At 37.1% G+C, this 14,938-nt stretch overlaps 1 protein-coding gene across 3 annotated transcripts in view; it reads left to right on the top strand.

The window, feature by feature from the left end:
• Positions 1 to 14,938, top strand: part of SPIRE1 (spire type actin nucleation factor 1) — a gene marked incomplete at its 3' end in the record, with an annotated part of 129,038 nt that overhangs the window by 13,511 nt on the left and 100,589 nt on the right. The window lies entirely within an intron of this gene.

The raw sequence follows: 14,938 nt of genomic DNA, 5'->3' as shown, positions 1-14,938 counted from the left end.
AGGTTGAAGATACATTATGCAGCCAATGTGATCTCGTTTGATATTAATTTCTTTAAAATACTTTTTTTTTTCACCAGAATATTTTATTTAAATAATTTCTGTTGGATAAATTCTCTGAATTCTTTAGGAAGCACTAGTAGGGCAGGGAATAAATACTTAGTGTTAATGGACTGGTTTGGTGATTTTTAACAACCCAAAAATTTGGGTGGAAGCAGAGAAGATAAGTAGTCTCAGAGTTGCTTGTCCATCTAAAGACATCCCAATTTCAAATACTTTTATTTCCTTTATCACTTGGCAATATTTTGAGGCCCAAGAAATGCTGTTTTATGTCTTGCTGAGGTAGCTACAGAACCACAAATCAAGCTAAGTCTGCTTGGTTTATACCTTGACCATTATTTGGCTCTGTCTTTGATACTAAGCTGTGACTGGTGTTCGAAGAATGTTCAAACTATCATTTTGTCAGATTCATAGACTTAATCCAAGACTGAAAGGAAAACTTAGTAGAATGTCTTGTTGAACAAGACATGGACTCATAGTATAATTTTTATTATCATACAGAGTAAATAATGTAGTCTACTCCTTAAATAAACTTTTCCAGCAATAAATACAATTTCTGTGTCTTTTGCAGGGCAGTCTTTTCTCACTGCCTTTGAACTTTCTTTGAAATGTAAAACTGAGTTTCTACTTCAGTGATTCCATCGGTACCTCAGGCTGAGCCTGGAGATGGGGCAAGTGCCTGCATCTTAATTGGCGGGTTGTCTGGTTTCTCATCAATAATATATATGAAGGTGACAAACTGCCGTTACTGAACGGTTTGTACATATAAACTGTTCACGGAAACAGCTGGTTAAAGACAAAATGAAAAACGAGCTAATTCAACTACAAATGGTAAAATGCTGAAGCCATCTTGATCTTTGCAAGTATTTATAACAATAGGAAAAGGAAATGTTCTTTCTGCAGGATACAGTGTAAGGAGTAATTCCTAACTGATGTGCATACAGAAACTGGAAGTAGGCACATCTTGGGTTTTTGTGTGTTCAGTTTCAGCAAATGCATCCTGGTTTTGTTTCAGCATTTGTAAAATCTCAGTTCATAAATCTAGTATTTTATTTGCAAACGATAATCTAGTGTGTCATTTGCTTTGCATACTAAATATTGTTTACAGTTTTGCTTTGTGTTTTTTAATGGAAGGAAACGAAAGGCCCTAACACTAGAAATACAGATAATAATAAACCTGTTAAAATATTTTTAACAAAATATAAAATATTTCATTTGCTTTTGTTTCAAATGAAAATGTCTAGTGAGAGCCAACTGCATATGCTATACTTGATCTTTCCTGGGAAAACAGTTTTTAAATTTTGATATTTTAAAAATGTTTTTTTGTTGATAGCTGGAAAGAAAAGCAGATTAGAATTTCCCATGAGACAGAGGCTTCATTTTAAATTGTCTCTCATAAGCAGAGCTGCGACCATTAGCATTTTGACTCTTCTGTTTATCCTTGTCATTTTGAAGGAGGTTATGAAGGAGTCAGTGGCTTTTTCCTCCTCCGAGATTCCTTTGGGGCTGCAGCTTTAGGCTCGGAGTTGACGATGTTTGTGTTTTTCAGAACTCGGAATTCAGCAGTGACAGCCCATCTCACTTTTTTGATTGCTGTGGAAAAGAGTGCGGCCTGGTTGAATGTATTAAAATATGTGGGAAGCTTCTTAAAATCGCAATTAATAACAGTCGTAATGTTTTTGCAAAACATGTAGACTACCCTGAACTGGTACACCATTTATTTCAAGTTAGCAATACAAGTGGTGTGTCAAGGTCAGAGTCCAGCGGCCATAATGGGAAGATGGGAATAAGGAATAAGGTGACTTTATTTAATCTGCATCTGCCGATGACTCTGCTACGTATGTAATGACAGCGCTCCTTCCTTGTCTCGGCTGAGATGGTAAAGATTATATAAAATATGCCAGCCTCATTTGTAAACATTTAGTATTCATACAGAAAGTATTCGGTGAACGCTACGTGATTCATACGTAGGAGGGTTTAATTGCTGTGTATTTGAAAAGACCCACCTAACTGAGCACAGGCCTGTTGTGTGTGATTAATATACTTAACCAGTATGTATGCTAATATAAAGATACACGCACATTTGTTTTGAAGTCAGAAATGAATTAAATAGCCTGTCCCAAACAATGGTGAATAAATTGTTCAACACCATTCAGCTCATGTCAAATCACAAAAGGAATCAATTGTAGAAATGTTTTAGGGAGACTGTGTGTGCTCTATATGCAAATTCTATTCATGAGCTATCAGTTATATGTATCTCTAATCATTTAAAATCTTAGCATACAGTGAAAATTATACAGTACCTGTCTCTAGAGCTAAAATTGCTCTTTTTTTACATTTTCATTGGGAACTTGAAATATTGAAATATTATCTGAAATAGTTCAGATAAAAATTTAGGGAAATAAATATATAGGTTATAAGGATACTGTGTTCATTTTGGTACAAATAAGAATATACTTGTTAGTTTATTGTATTGATGCAAACAAAATCAACCATCTCTCTCTTGCTGATGAAAATGAGAGTATGTATTTAATAGCACAGCATGTTAGGATTTCAAAAGAGGTGTCGTAATTTTGCCTAAAAATACTACCACACCTACACTACCCACTCAGGCAGTTTAAAATGGGGTATATAGTATATACTGGTCTATAGGACTTATTTTTTTATCCTTGTTGAGTGTACACAGCAGTAACATTATGATTGAGGAGTAATTGCTGCAGCAAACAATGCTTGTCATGTGCAGTGATAATTACTTTGTTCTATTAATACTTCTTGAGTGTTAACCTTATGATGAAAAGGGAGAAGAAATGTCACTGCATGGAGGATAGGCAAGTTGTTTTTTTTAAGGAGAATTGTTTCTCTTAGTAAGATATGACTGTGGCTACCATCAAAATAAGCTTTTATTATGCTTTGAAAAAATAAAATTCCGTGTGAATGCTTGGTTATAAATCTGGTAATTCTACGAAAACTTTTGATTCCTTGCACTGTTAAGAGGAGAATTAACAGAGACTCAGGACTGGCTTCTAGAAATCAAGGTACAGGGTGTTTCAAAAAGATGGACACACTGACTCAATGTTGGATGGGTCACATGGGACCCCAGGAGGTGGAGTGAATATAGAGCGTTTATAAAAAGGTTACTAAAACTTGATAACTCTTTAAACCATTTGTAAATTTTTGTGTAATTGTAACATGTTGCCATCGTGAAATATACTGCTTTGAAATTGGGCGCATCTTTTTGAAACACCCTGTAGAATCGTGCATCTTTTCTTGCGAGCGTTAAGGCGTGCTTGGGCATTATGTGCCAGTTCTGATAAGCAAAACACTCATCCCTTGCTGATGGAATTATCTCACAGAGAAGCTGCACGTCCAGCATTTGAGGGACCTGTTACTGTAGATACCTGAAAGCCCATTCTGTGTGTTCATTGATGTGGTGGTTCTGTGGCAGTCAGTCTGACCTCCTGGTTTTCCTGTATTACTTCATAGTCACAGAGAAACAGCTTAACAGACACTTGGTTAAATAGTGAACACACACAAGAGCAGAATTTAGGTTTTGAAATTTCGTGTTTTGTAATGACCTGCTTTTTCAAGAGGATCTTTGTGGTTTTTTTGTGATTTGTATAAGTGTTTGCATCACATTGGGAGGAGGTTGATCTTGGAGAAAGATGGATTTCTGTTGTTTACTTGCTATAAGCTTGGCACATTGCCCTTTTCATTCAGCAATTTCATTAGGAATACACAGTGAATATTGGGCTGGAGAACTAATAATGTATTTGACTAAGCTGATTTAGTGATAGTCAAATCCTGCCATCTGTCCAGAGCCTTGAAGAGAACTCAGCTGTTCCTTGTGAAGGCTTTGTAATTTTGCAGTGTGGTGTGATGTGCCTTCATAATCTACACGCTTTAAAGCTGCACAGGATTTATGACAAAATCTTCACTCTAGTGATGCCAGCAGTGAACCTTTCAGTCAGCTGGAGAGTCCAGAGGCAGATTTTGGCCTTGGTCATCTGACAATTTTACATAATGGCTGGTTGAAAACTACATCTTGCCGTAACTTTGATCCCTCCAGGGAACATTTTGCCTGTGAAAAGCACAAAGAGCAGAGCATGGAGCATTAAGTTAGTTGGCGCTTGCATTTTCTGATGTTTTTTGGTTTGTGTTTTTAGATCTCAAAGCACAAAAATATTCCCTATGTAGTTGTGGTAACTACAGAATTACTTAGTTTTTTTCATGAGATTAACTGTGAAAGTTTGCAAATTTAGTTTATCTGACCCTGAAAGGGTTCTCAGACTTTTGGGAAAATAAGATAATTTGTACCAATCTTTAGTTTTTGCAGAACCCTTTCTCTATAGATTATATTATATTTTCCTCGAGAAGATACCTATTATATCAATGGCATGCTATCCTATCTATCTTAGCTATTAAATATACTGATGGACGTAACTATTGTATAAGTTAGCTTTAGGTGCTATGTTTTAAGCAGACCAGTGCCTGTGGACATGTTTGTCTGTCTGTTCAGACCAAGAACGTAATCTGACTGCTCATTCAAACTGCAGGAAAAAATTAAGAATTAAATGTTGTTTGCATGCCTACAACTTAATAGCCCTTTGTATTGTCCTTTGTTGTTGTATATAGTAAAATACAAGTTTAGAGTATCAGTATGAAATGAGAGTGCTATGTTTCATACTTTTGCTTGTTGTCAGAAATAAATTTTAAGCTACAAAATTTATTACTACATCTCTAGTCTGCTAAATCTTTCAAAGGCTTCTGAGATTGTATGACATTGTTTTTTCTATGAAGTCTGCTAGTTATGAGTTTTCTGTTAGAGATGCTGTGTTTTCCTGCCTCTGTACTATGTAGTAGCTAGTTAATAGGAAAAACATAATCCAAACAAGGGTTATGCTTTCTGGAGATGAATAGAAACAGGATAATAGTTCTTAGAGTGATTGCATGGAGGAAGCTCTTTGTTATTTCTTGGTGGATTTTGCCTAGGGCAATTCTGAAACTAAGGTAAAATACACCCCCAGAGTTCACTAAATTAAATTTCTATGGTAAGTTTGACCTGATAATGTTGGCTTTTTGGTCTGTGGGCGACAAAAAACAACCTAAGCCTTCCATTTTTAAAGATCTCTATTTACTCAGATGTCCAACATCCACAATATAAAAAGTATGCAGAAGATTTACAGGTAATGAGAATAAAGTACATAAAATGTAGATTAAATAACAGACCAACAGCTGCCAGAGAAGCTGAATCTCTGAATGTTTCCTGTGGTTTACAGCCATTCTTTCCCTGCACCTCTTCAATCCACGTGGCACTTGCACTGATGAAGCTGCGAGTACTGAATAGGTTCAGTGGGTGGTTTGATTTTTGGGAAGCCAAGGGAAATCAGACTCTAGCACATATTTTTTTAGGAGAGCAAGGAGCATTCTAGTGAGCTGGTTGAGTATCTGAATACAATATTGCATTAATTTTGCACTGCATTTTTCCTTCCAGATATTCTACTTTTGATATTGTAGTTATCTCACTGCAGGACATGAGTAACTTCCTCTGACTGAAGTGGGTATTAGTGGTGTTTAATGAAACATAAACATAGAGATTTTTTTTTTTTAATGTTATGGTCCTACTAGATTATTCAATCACTTTAAGAGATAAAGTGGCTCAATTGAGATGGGTTTTTTTCTCTTGTCTGTGTGTTCCTAATTGATCTTGGGTGGCTGTAGCTCTCTCTGACTCTTGCATAAAGGCCTTTCAATGTCTAAGCAGCATATTTCAACAATAACATGCATTACTAGATTAGGCTAATTTTAACATAGCCAGGATAACCTAATTGCTTGTTTATCACTTTTTAATTTGGTCAGTGGTCAAAGAAAATAGAAATTCAGGGGAGCTAAACACTTAATTTTGCTTCAGCAGTTCAGTTACCAGCTATCAGTTTCCCAATTTATAATTTAAAAGCAAATGTTTTTTTTTTTTAATTTAACTATTAAGAAAATGAAGCAAGGATTGAAAGATGAAACTAATAATATTGGTAAGTGTATTTTCAAAATGAAGAGATTTGAAGTGAGAAAAATAGTTATTTATGAATAAGGTGAATCCAGAGTACTCCCACCTACTTTGTTTAACGACACCTGTGCTCTTCTTTTCAGGAATAGCTTACAGTAACATAGAGTCATTCTAACATTCCTTCTTTGAATGTGCTTAGAAATATTGATCTAATTCATCTATACCATTCATGTATAAAGCAGATGAAGTTTTAGCGTATAAATTCTTGTTAGCCACTTTACATATATATATAATACTTAGGGGAGTAACATTATTAAAGACTTTTTTTCATGTAGCTTTAGCTGACCTAATGAAAATGAACATGTGGAATTTTTATGAACAAATAGGAAGTGTGGTTAATATTTGTTTAGCTTTTAATTTATTTTCGCTGCCTCCTGCTATCTTATCTCTGCTGAGAGCAAGAAGAGCTGCTGTCCTCGGGTTCTGAACCTACAGAAGTTCCAGTTACTGCAAGAGAACGGAGGAGAGTTGTAGAAATGTGTCCTGTCACAGGATTTCTGAAGGTTACTCAGGAAAAATACTAAGAGTAAAGCTTAAGTGGAATTTTAGCCAGATACACTTTTTCAGTAGGTTAACAACAGGGCAGGTCGTGGTGGCCAGTTCAGAAATTCCCGGCAATGCTGCCCTTGGGCATTCAAAGATCATAAGGCCTATTCTAGCATACAGTGAGAGCAGCACAAAACAAACTGTTGAAAACACTATGTTGCATTTTTTTAGGTTAGTTTCTAGGTTTTGGTTAATACATACTCAAAACTTCTTTTTTTTTTTTTGTGCTTATAACTGAATGTTTTTCTTCACACGAACACTAACATGTAGCTTTTTATCTAAATCACTTGACCTGAGAAGCTGAGATGTTAACAAAGGAAGATTTGCAGTCGAGTCGTGAGAGTGTGCAGCGCTGCGTGCTTTCGTTGGCACAGAGGGTACCGAATCCGTCTCGGGGCTCACTGAGCCAAAAAGGAGTTTTTGTTAGTCTTGTGCTTTCTTTTATTTGACTTGACACAGTGCAACTCATTTGAGCTTTTGTTCCAAAGTGAACTTTTTAGCAACTGGTAAGTTTCTGTGCTCCCCATGACCTACCAGTGCCAACATTTTCATCTTAAACTCTTTGATTTTTTTTTTGTCTGGTGCTTACATGTTTGTAATGGCAATCATGGGAAAACAAAGCAAACTCCAAGGTCTCTCCTTAATGGCGTGGTGGAAAGACTCTAAAAGATGTTCAGTGCTGAACGCTTTGGTTATCATTTAGTGTTGCTGCGTGTTATAGCAGGTGAAGTAAAATACTTCTATTTTCCAAAAGGAAACACAGAGTGTAAATTAAACATGCAGGTAAAAAAAAGGGTGACCGAATTCTAAATGTGTATTTCATCACGTCCCTTTCTTCTATTAACCAGTAGTAATTATGAAGCACCTCTAATGCTTTTAGTACTTCACCCTCAGCAAGAAGCGGAGGTTAAATAATTAACTAGGACAAGGCAAGCTGTTCACACTTAGTAGATTAACTCCTGCTTCATTTAAGCAGGTAGGGGTATTCTGCTAAGCTGATGTTTTTTCTCTTCCATTTATTTGTCCCTAAGCCTGAAACACTCTTGTTCAAGACTCCTGTCCCATTTCTCATCTGTATTGTACCTTTTCTTCCAACCCTCCCTCTCCTGTTTTCTTTCAAAATCTTCTATAGATCATTCATTAACTTCCTTTATTTCTGTTTCTCCCTAACCAAAAAGTTAATAATCTGCTTTTGTGGGTGTGTGTTAGTGCCTGTGATCAATCTTTGATGAGTGTCAGCATTGCAGAGATGACTCTCTGCTCCAAATGTGTTCTTTCACAGTTCCCTGCGCTTCTCCTTGTTCCTTCTGTTGGTCCTAGTGGATGTTGTACTGCTACCCAAATTCATTATTTCTCTGCGATGTATTTCTCATTGTGTCTTTATCTTTCTCTGTTATCTGGACTTGTGATACCGGCGTTATCTTTGACTCACACTCCTTCCTCCAGATGCTTGCCAAATCCTTAATTGCCTTCTGCTCAAAGCACCCCTCTCTTCTCTGTTGCCAAGAAGATAAGTCAGGCTTTATGGGGTTTTTTTTGTTAGGTTGTCTTGGCTAATGCAAACTGCCTGGCACCTACTCCTTCCTTGGCGATTGTGTAAAATAGTTTCTCAGAGTTTTTTGAAAGACCCTTTCTGGCTGCATTGTGGTTTTGGGGTTGCTGCATGTTGCTTTGCTCTTCACCTCTGGCCTGCACATTCAGACTATCCTGTTCCTACTGTAGTATGTCTGGAGCAGATGCCCACTGCGGAGTAAACAAGTTGCTCCATCTGGTGTGTTCGCTGAGGAAGATGTGCCATTCCTCGTGTTGGGCATTCTGTTTGCTTCGGAGCAAAACTCTTACAAATGTTTCAGAGAACACGCATGAGAAAAGTGTGCACGTATTCCCCTTAACCATGTATTTCTAACTCCTTCACCATTTGGTGACCGTGAATCAATGCTTTTATTTGAATACACTTTGTAGCATGTCAGATTACACTTGTTTTTTCTGAGCATGTTGCTCGTGCTTGAATATTTGAGTATTTCACTTTTATTCTGGAATTGAAAGCTCCATGAAATTCCTAGGTGTTCCACAAATGTTTCATTTAGTTGGGCATGGAGAAAATAAATACAGTTGGAAATGCATGAAAACAGTGAAGTCATTGTGGTCTCTGGTCCTTGGCCACTTTTATGCCTTGTAATTTTCCAAAGGGCTGCTCTTCTTTATAACTCTTTGTATTGTTTGCTGTTGGAGTTTGCTTTAAACCTACAACCAGTAAGGCATGCAGAAAATCGTTCTTTTGCCTTTTCTTCTTTCTTTATCTGTCTGTACACTCACAGAAGGAATGTTGTTAATGAACTTTGGCCAGGATGTGTTCGTAACATCCAGCATTACTTTTTCAAAATACTTTTAGCTTTTCTTATCCAACTTAATGTACTTGAGGATTCCTGCTGTGATTTCATTTAATAAACAACCTTTTTATTCTAATACAGTTTTCCTCCAAATTTTGCCTTTACTCTTGTCAGCTCTTACTTAGCTTTTTATTGAGGTGTGGTAGACAGAGCTGGTGCTGAACCTGGCTTGCTTTATGTAAAGTCCGGTGCTTTTATTGCACAGTCTAAAGGACATTTGAACAGTAATATTGCATGTGCATGGAGAGTCAGCTGTATGTTTATGCCTGTAATGTTTAAAGCATCGGCACTTGGATAATGTATGGGAATGCAATTTGGTTTTCATGTTTCAGATTCATTACTGGATGTGAAATAAAAAGTTAATCTGAAAAATTTAGGTAAAAATTGTTAAATGAGAGAACGGAAGAGAAACATGCCATTGCAATGGAGAGAGAGTTTTACCACTTATTTAGAGGGATTATTATAGTAAAATTGTTTTTCAATTTGAAGTACTTCATTCACTCACACCACCAACATGTTTGTTTAAAAGTTAAAGTCTTTTTAATCCCTGGGCTCCCAACTTTCTGAAGTGTTGTCTGCTTGCAACTTGCAGATCCTCCTGTTTATTTCTGTGTCTTGTTAGCTAGTTATATATGCAAATATAGCAGTAGACTTTACGGTTTAAAACTCAGACCAGTAGTAAAAGAGGTGTACGCTGAATTTGACATTCACTGAGTTGCCCCAGTGACTTAGTTATATGAATACTAGAGTAGGCAAGATGAGTGTTTGGTGGGAGAAAATAAATGCTGTTCTCATTTTAGAGACATTAAAATCAAGTTTGAAGCCAGTGTGAGGTTTAGGCTGCATGGTGGAGCCAGCATAGAATCTGGATTATTTAAGCCTTAATCACAAAGCCAAAAATCTTCAGTTTTAAAATACTGCCTGAAATAGCAAACCTGTTACTTTACTGCCAAGAAAATAATAATTCCCTTCAGAGGCATTGAATCAAGATACTGGGAATTTACTTTCAGGCTAGGCTATTCCTTTTTTTTTCTATGCAGATTTCTTAAATACTTTAAAATTCTATTTAAGTAGTAACCCATTCTCTTTCAAAATAAATCCCTTATCTTTCAGGGTTATACATGTAGATGTTGCCATGTAATAAGAAAGCAGTCTTTACTTTCTATTGTTCACTTACTGGCAGTAGATAGACAGGGCTTTGTTCCTCAACAGAAGACAAACTTACCCATAAATTTAATGTATACATTTCAGACAGAGAAAGCATTTCAAAACTGATGTAGAATGTTTGGAGAAAATAAAAATGAATAGTTGCAGAGAAGAAAAAAAAGCAAACTTGGGAGGATTTGAGGTGTGAGTCGTATTTAGGTATGAGAAGAGGGAAACTATTCCAGTAGTAAGGGAAAGAAGCATCAAAAATTATCAGAGAGTAAGGAAACCTTTATTTACTGCAGCATTTGGAATGACATTGAAACAAACAAGGTCTATTGTCATTAAAATATGAATGAAATAATGTTTAGCTTCACATTGTGGTAGTACTCTAGTAAGAAGTAGCAGGACAGAAAACTTGAAGAAAAAAAAGATCTGTTAGAAGTGAGCAAGCTAGTGGTCCTAAAATTAGAATTTCACTTCACAAAATCTGCTTCAGAGGACTGGTATAATTTTTCAGCAGGCATATCATGAACGAAGATATCATCATTAAAATCAACCCAAACCTCACTGTGGGTTTACACTGTAACACGGTGTTTTGGTATTCCTCTAGCATTTCAAATGTCATATTGAAACACTAAGTGTCAAATTAATGGGATTCCATCCACTTTCCTGTCAGTGGCTCATCCTTTTGTTTTTGGAAAAGACAGCTTGCATATGTATGAAGATCTTGGTTCTTCAATCTTACATCTATGTGAGTATCTAGATAGATGGATTTTACCAGACAGTGAGCACTGCAGCAGATACACAGTGTCTTGCATTTCTTATCTTGGCATGGAAACTCGAACATTATGGATTAATGGATGATTGTATTTGTATTTTTGTTGATATAACTGAAAGATACTGTTCATCAAAGGTGGCTGAATTTATGTGACACTGTTTGGGTTTTTTTTTGTTTGAGTTGGCCTATTACACATTTCACGATGTGACTGTGAAACCAAGATTTAAAAAAGCTTTCTGAATAGAAGCCAGGAAAGTGTTAATTGCTGTGCTTTTTCCCTGTTCAATGGCTATAGCAACAAAGAACATCAGCTGCTTCAGGCTTTATAGCAGTAACAACTTCTGTGGCTTTAATGCAGTGAAACTGAATTGTTAGGCTGTGAAATGAAAAGCCCTTCTAACATCAGTTGTGCAGAAACTACAAAACAGTGTGTTATTTTCCTCACAAATTATGTTTTTATAGTCCCAGTCCCATATACAGAGCAACTATGTGTGTAATTACATTTCCACTGATACATGCATTGGAATGAGGAATGATACTTTGTCTCTCAGTGCTAGTTCCCACGTTCATTCAAAACCTGGATTATTGTGCACCAGGACACATACAAGACTGGAGGTTCTTACAGTGCTCATCTGAGCTGCTCTGTCCTGGCTCCCTGTGAGGTGCAGAAGATCTAGTTGAGAGCACATCCATCCCTCTGAATCACCCAGCACAATAGAAACTGAGTCTTATGGATTCTTCTGAATTTACTTATTATTCATTCTATTGTAATGATCTTGACTCACTCATACTACTCTTCTATGTCCTTTTCTCCCTTAAAATAATTATTTTCTAATTATTTTGCCTGTCGCCTCTTAGTGACAGACCTCTATCTCTTGAGTGAATTAAGATCCCAGTTTGCCTGTTTTTTTGTTTTTTTTTGTGTGGTTTTTTTTTTTTTTTGCTTTCCTGTAAATTGATAGTAGACAGCAACCTACCTCCTGAGAATAGCCTGCTCAAAGTGTACTTCTTGTCATCCAGCCACACTCTGAGTGTCTCTGCTGCTCCACAGAGATCCAGGAGCTCAGCATCAAGTTGTCAGTGGTTTCAAGTTCTGCACACAGAGGGAGCAAAGCTCACATCTGCAGAAATCCTCCTTGCGAGGGTGATGGGTGGCTTTTTAGACCGTGTTGGGGCTAATTCCACTGTTGCTCTCATGAGGGTGTCCTGAGCAAAAAAGTGAGCAAAAGAAACAGATATGAATGGATAACAGCAAACGGTTGTCCTCAGCCACAAGTGCTGCTAAATACTGACTGCCCTGAGCCTGTCAGCTGCTGCCATTGCACTCCCTGATAACACCTAGGGCTACAGAGGGTCAGGTTACTGAATGAATTGGTGACTCTTATGGATGCTGTGTCCCTGTCTATTGTATGCTCCTGGCATCTGAACTTTGTGACTCGTGCAGTGTGGCACTGTGTCCTCTTGACTCTGAGGTGGAGGAATAACTCATGTAATTACTACACAAAGTCTCTGATTTGCTTAGCTTCTTTCATTACAGTGACTGACTCAAGAACGTCTTCCAGGATTTCTACGGTCAAGAAAAACAAGTATTGTCGCTTTCCAGCCTTCAGAGAACACTGTTGGGTCATAAGATGCTAAGCAACTCAATTCCTGTACCACAAGACACTGAACTATACAATATCCTGTTGGATTTGTACGTTTGGCATCATATTTACCGGTGTGTCTGTGAAGTTGGTCTTCCTGTTAATCACATTATTTATGAGGAGACATTGAAGATCCTATGCCAGCTGTTCTTATATAGACAGTTTACTTGTGTTTTCCTTGTGCATCCACAAAGTTTATGAACTTTATTACTTACTCTGAGTGTGAAAAACTGTCTTTTGACATTCACAGGTCTAAGCCCTTCCTGTTATCTCTCAGATATTTGTCTCCACTGCGGAGTCTGGCCATCTCTACTTAAATCATTTTGACATGGCTAATGTGTTGTGCCAAGACTGATTTAATTAGCTGTGGCCATGCTGGCTTTGTTGATTTCCATTTGTTCACTGGAGCCTCAGCTGCATTAGAGTTCATGTTGGGAAGATTTCCAGCATTGACTTGTTCCGCATGGCCACCATTAAGCTGTGTGAGATTGCTGAGAATTTTGGTGACGATGCTGTGTGCTAAGGACTGTGCTGTACTCTGGGTCCTCGCATGTATGAAGACCTCTGTGATCTGCTCTTTAATAACTGTAAATTTGTGAGACAGGTCTTGAAATCAACCAAAGTTAGGATGTTATTGAATTGTATAATAATATAGCTAGAAGGGACCTTTGAAGGGACCAGACGGGGTGGACCAGATGACCAGCATGCTGAAGATCATGCTAACTTCATGTTAAATGAGGTTGATAAGGATTTTGTCCAGTCAAGTTTTGATTGCATCCAAGGTCAGAGATTCCACAGCCTCTCTGGGAATTCTACTCCTCTGTTTCACCACCTTAATTGTGAAGAACACATATGCAGACAGCCACGTAAACACAGAAAAAGAAATTCTTAGTAGTTACTTGAAAGTGTTATCCACAGGTATGAGTTCTTTCTGTCTTGTCTTTAATCTACTAGCACTTGTTTTGAAGTGCAGATTGAGAAATACTGAGGGCATGGAGGTTAGAGCATTGATGTGGCACCACAACATGACAGACAAAGCCATGAGCTCCTTCTCAGAGAACTGTTAAAGGTAGAAACAGACTTTCCAAACTCTACTGCCCTTCTGTACTGAAATTTTGGGTTACAGATCTTGAGGAATTTGGATCACTGGTAACAAACCTCTTGTTCTTGGTTTCTGTGCTTAACCTTGTATTTGTACGTTTGGAAAATGGCTGACACAGTTTTCATTCCAGTGATTTCATGAGAGTCTTCAATGACTGTTCTTATTTAAACTTTGCAAATGGTATCATTTTTTTCTAATACAAGCTCATGTTTTATCATGCATAGCAAACAAAACCACAGTTTTGTGTATGTATTTATATTCATTTTTGTCATGGTGAAATAGCAGACAGAAAGAAGGCATAGTGTTGGTGTTTCTTGTTAGCAGCGCAATTGTATTGTTTAATTTGCACAGGTGTAAAACAACATCAGGAATTAGCTTGTGTTTCACAGCGTAAAAGTCAAGTGAGACTTGGTAGCTTTTTGTTAAACTGTGGTAAGTGCATATGTGCTCATCCTGAATATGTAGATATCTGAGGGAAAAGACAGTTTCCCTTTAAGTGAAATGGTAATCTCAAGAGTCATAGACCCTTGTGACTGGTCACAAGTTTTAGAAGAGATTTCAAATCACTGAACTTAATGTTACATAAAGTTTGTTGTTACTTAACAAGTCTTATGGATTGTAATGTTTAAAATGCACACCATGTGTCCCCATCATGTAGCCAGTTTCAAATTTAATCGAATGATCCCCAAAAGACTGTTAGGCAACTTTTGTCATTAGACAGTTGGATATATTTCATTTTCTGGTTTAGATTGTATCACTGTTAACTGGCAGTAAAGCTCATGATGAAATGTTTTCCAGACGGATGAGACTGGACAGTTTCTACATAAACTGAGAGCTCTTTGTGTATCTTGGATCTTTCTCACTTTGTATGCATCATTTTTTTTCCCCACGTGGATGTCTCAAATTTAAATACATGTTTGCCCGTGGTTATTTGTATAGAAGTTACTTATAGAAGGAAGGATAGCTACTCAACAACAAGCAATATGTATTATAAAACTTTTGCTCTTTTAAGGCCTATATAGATAATTCAGTTGTAAAATGAGAAGGCTTCAAGATAAACAAAATTTTTTACGTATTTCCCAGATATTAGTAATGTTTTCTTAGCTGCTCATTTTGTTAAACCAGCCCAAACATATGCTGTTTGGAGCACTTTGGTGATATGTTTGTTCATGTTGCTGTAATGAAGGAATTTATGTAAAAAAGGCCAAATCC

Source organism: Nesoenas mayeri (assembly GCF_963082525.1).
Source record: "Nesoenas mayeri genome assembly, chromosome: 2".
Taxonomy (NCBI): Eukaryota; Metazoa; Chordata; class Aves; order Columbiformes; family Columbidae; genus Nesoenas; species Nesoenas mayeri.
This window is presented reverse-complemented; position numbering and strand designations above follow the sequence as displayed.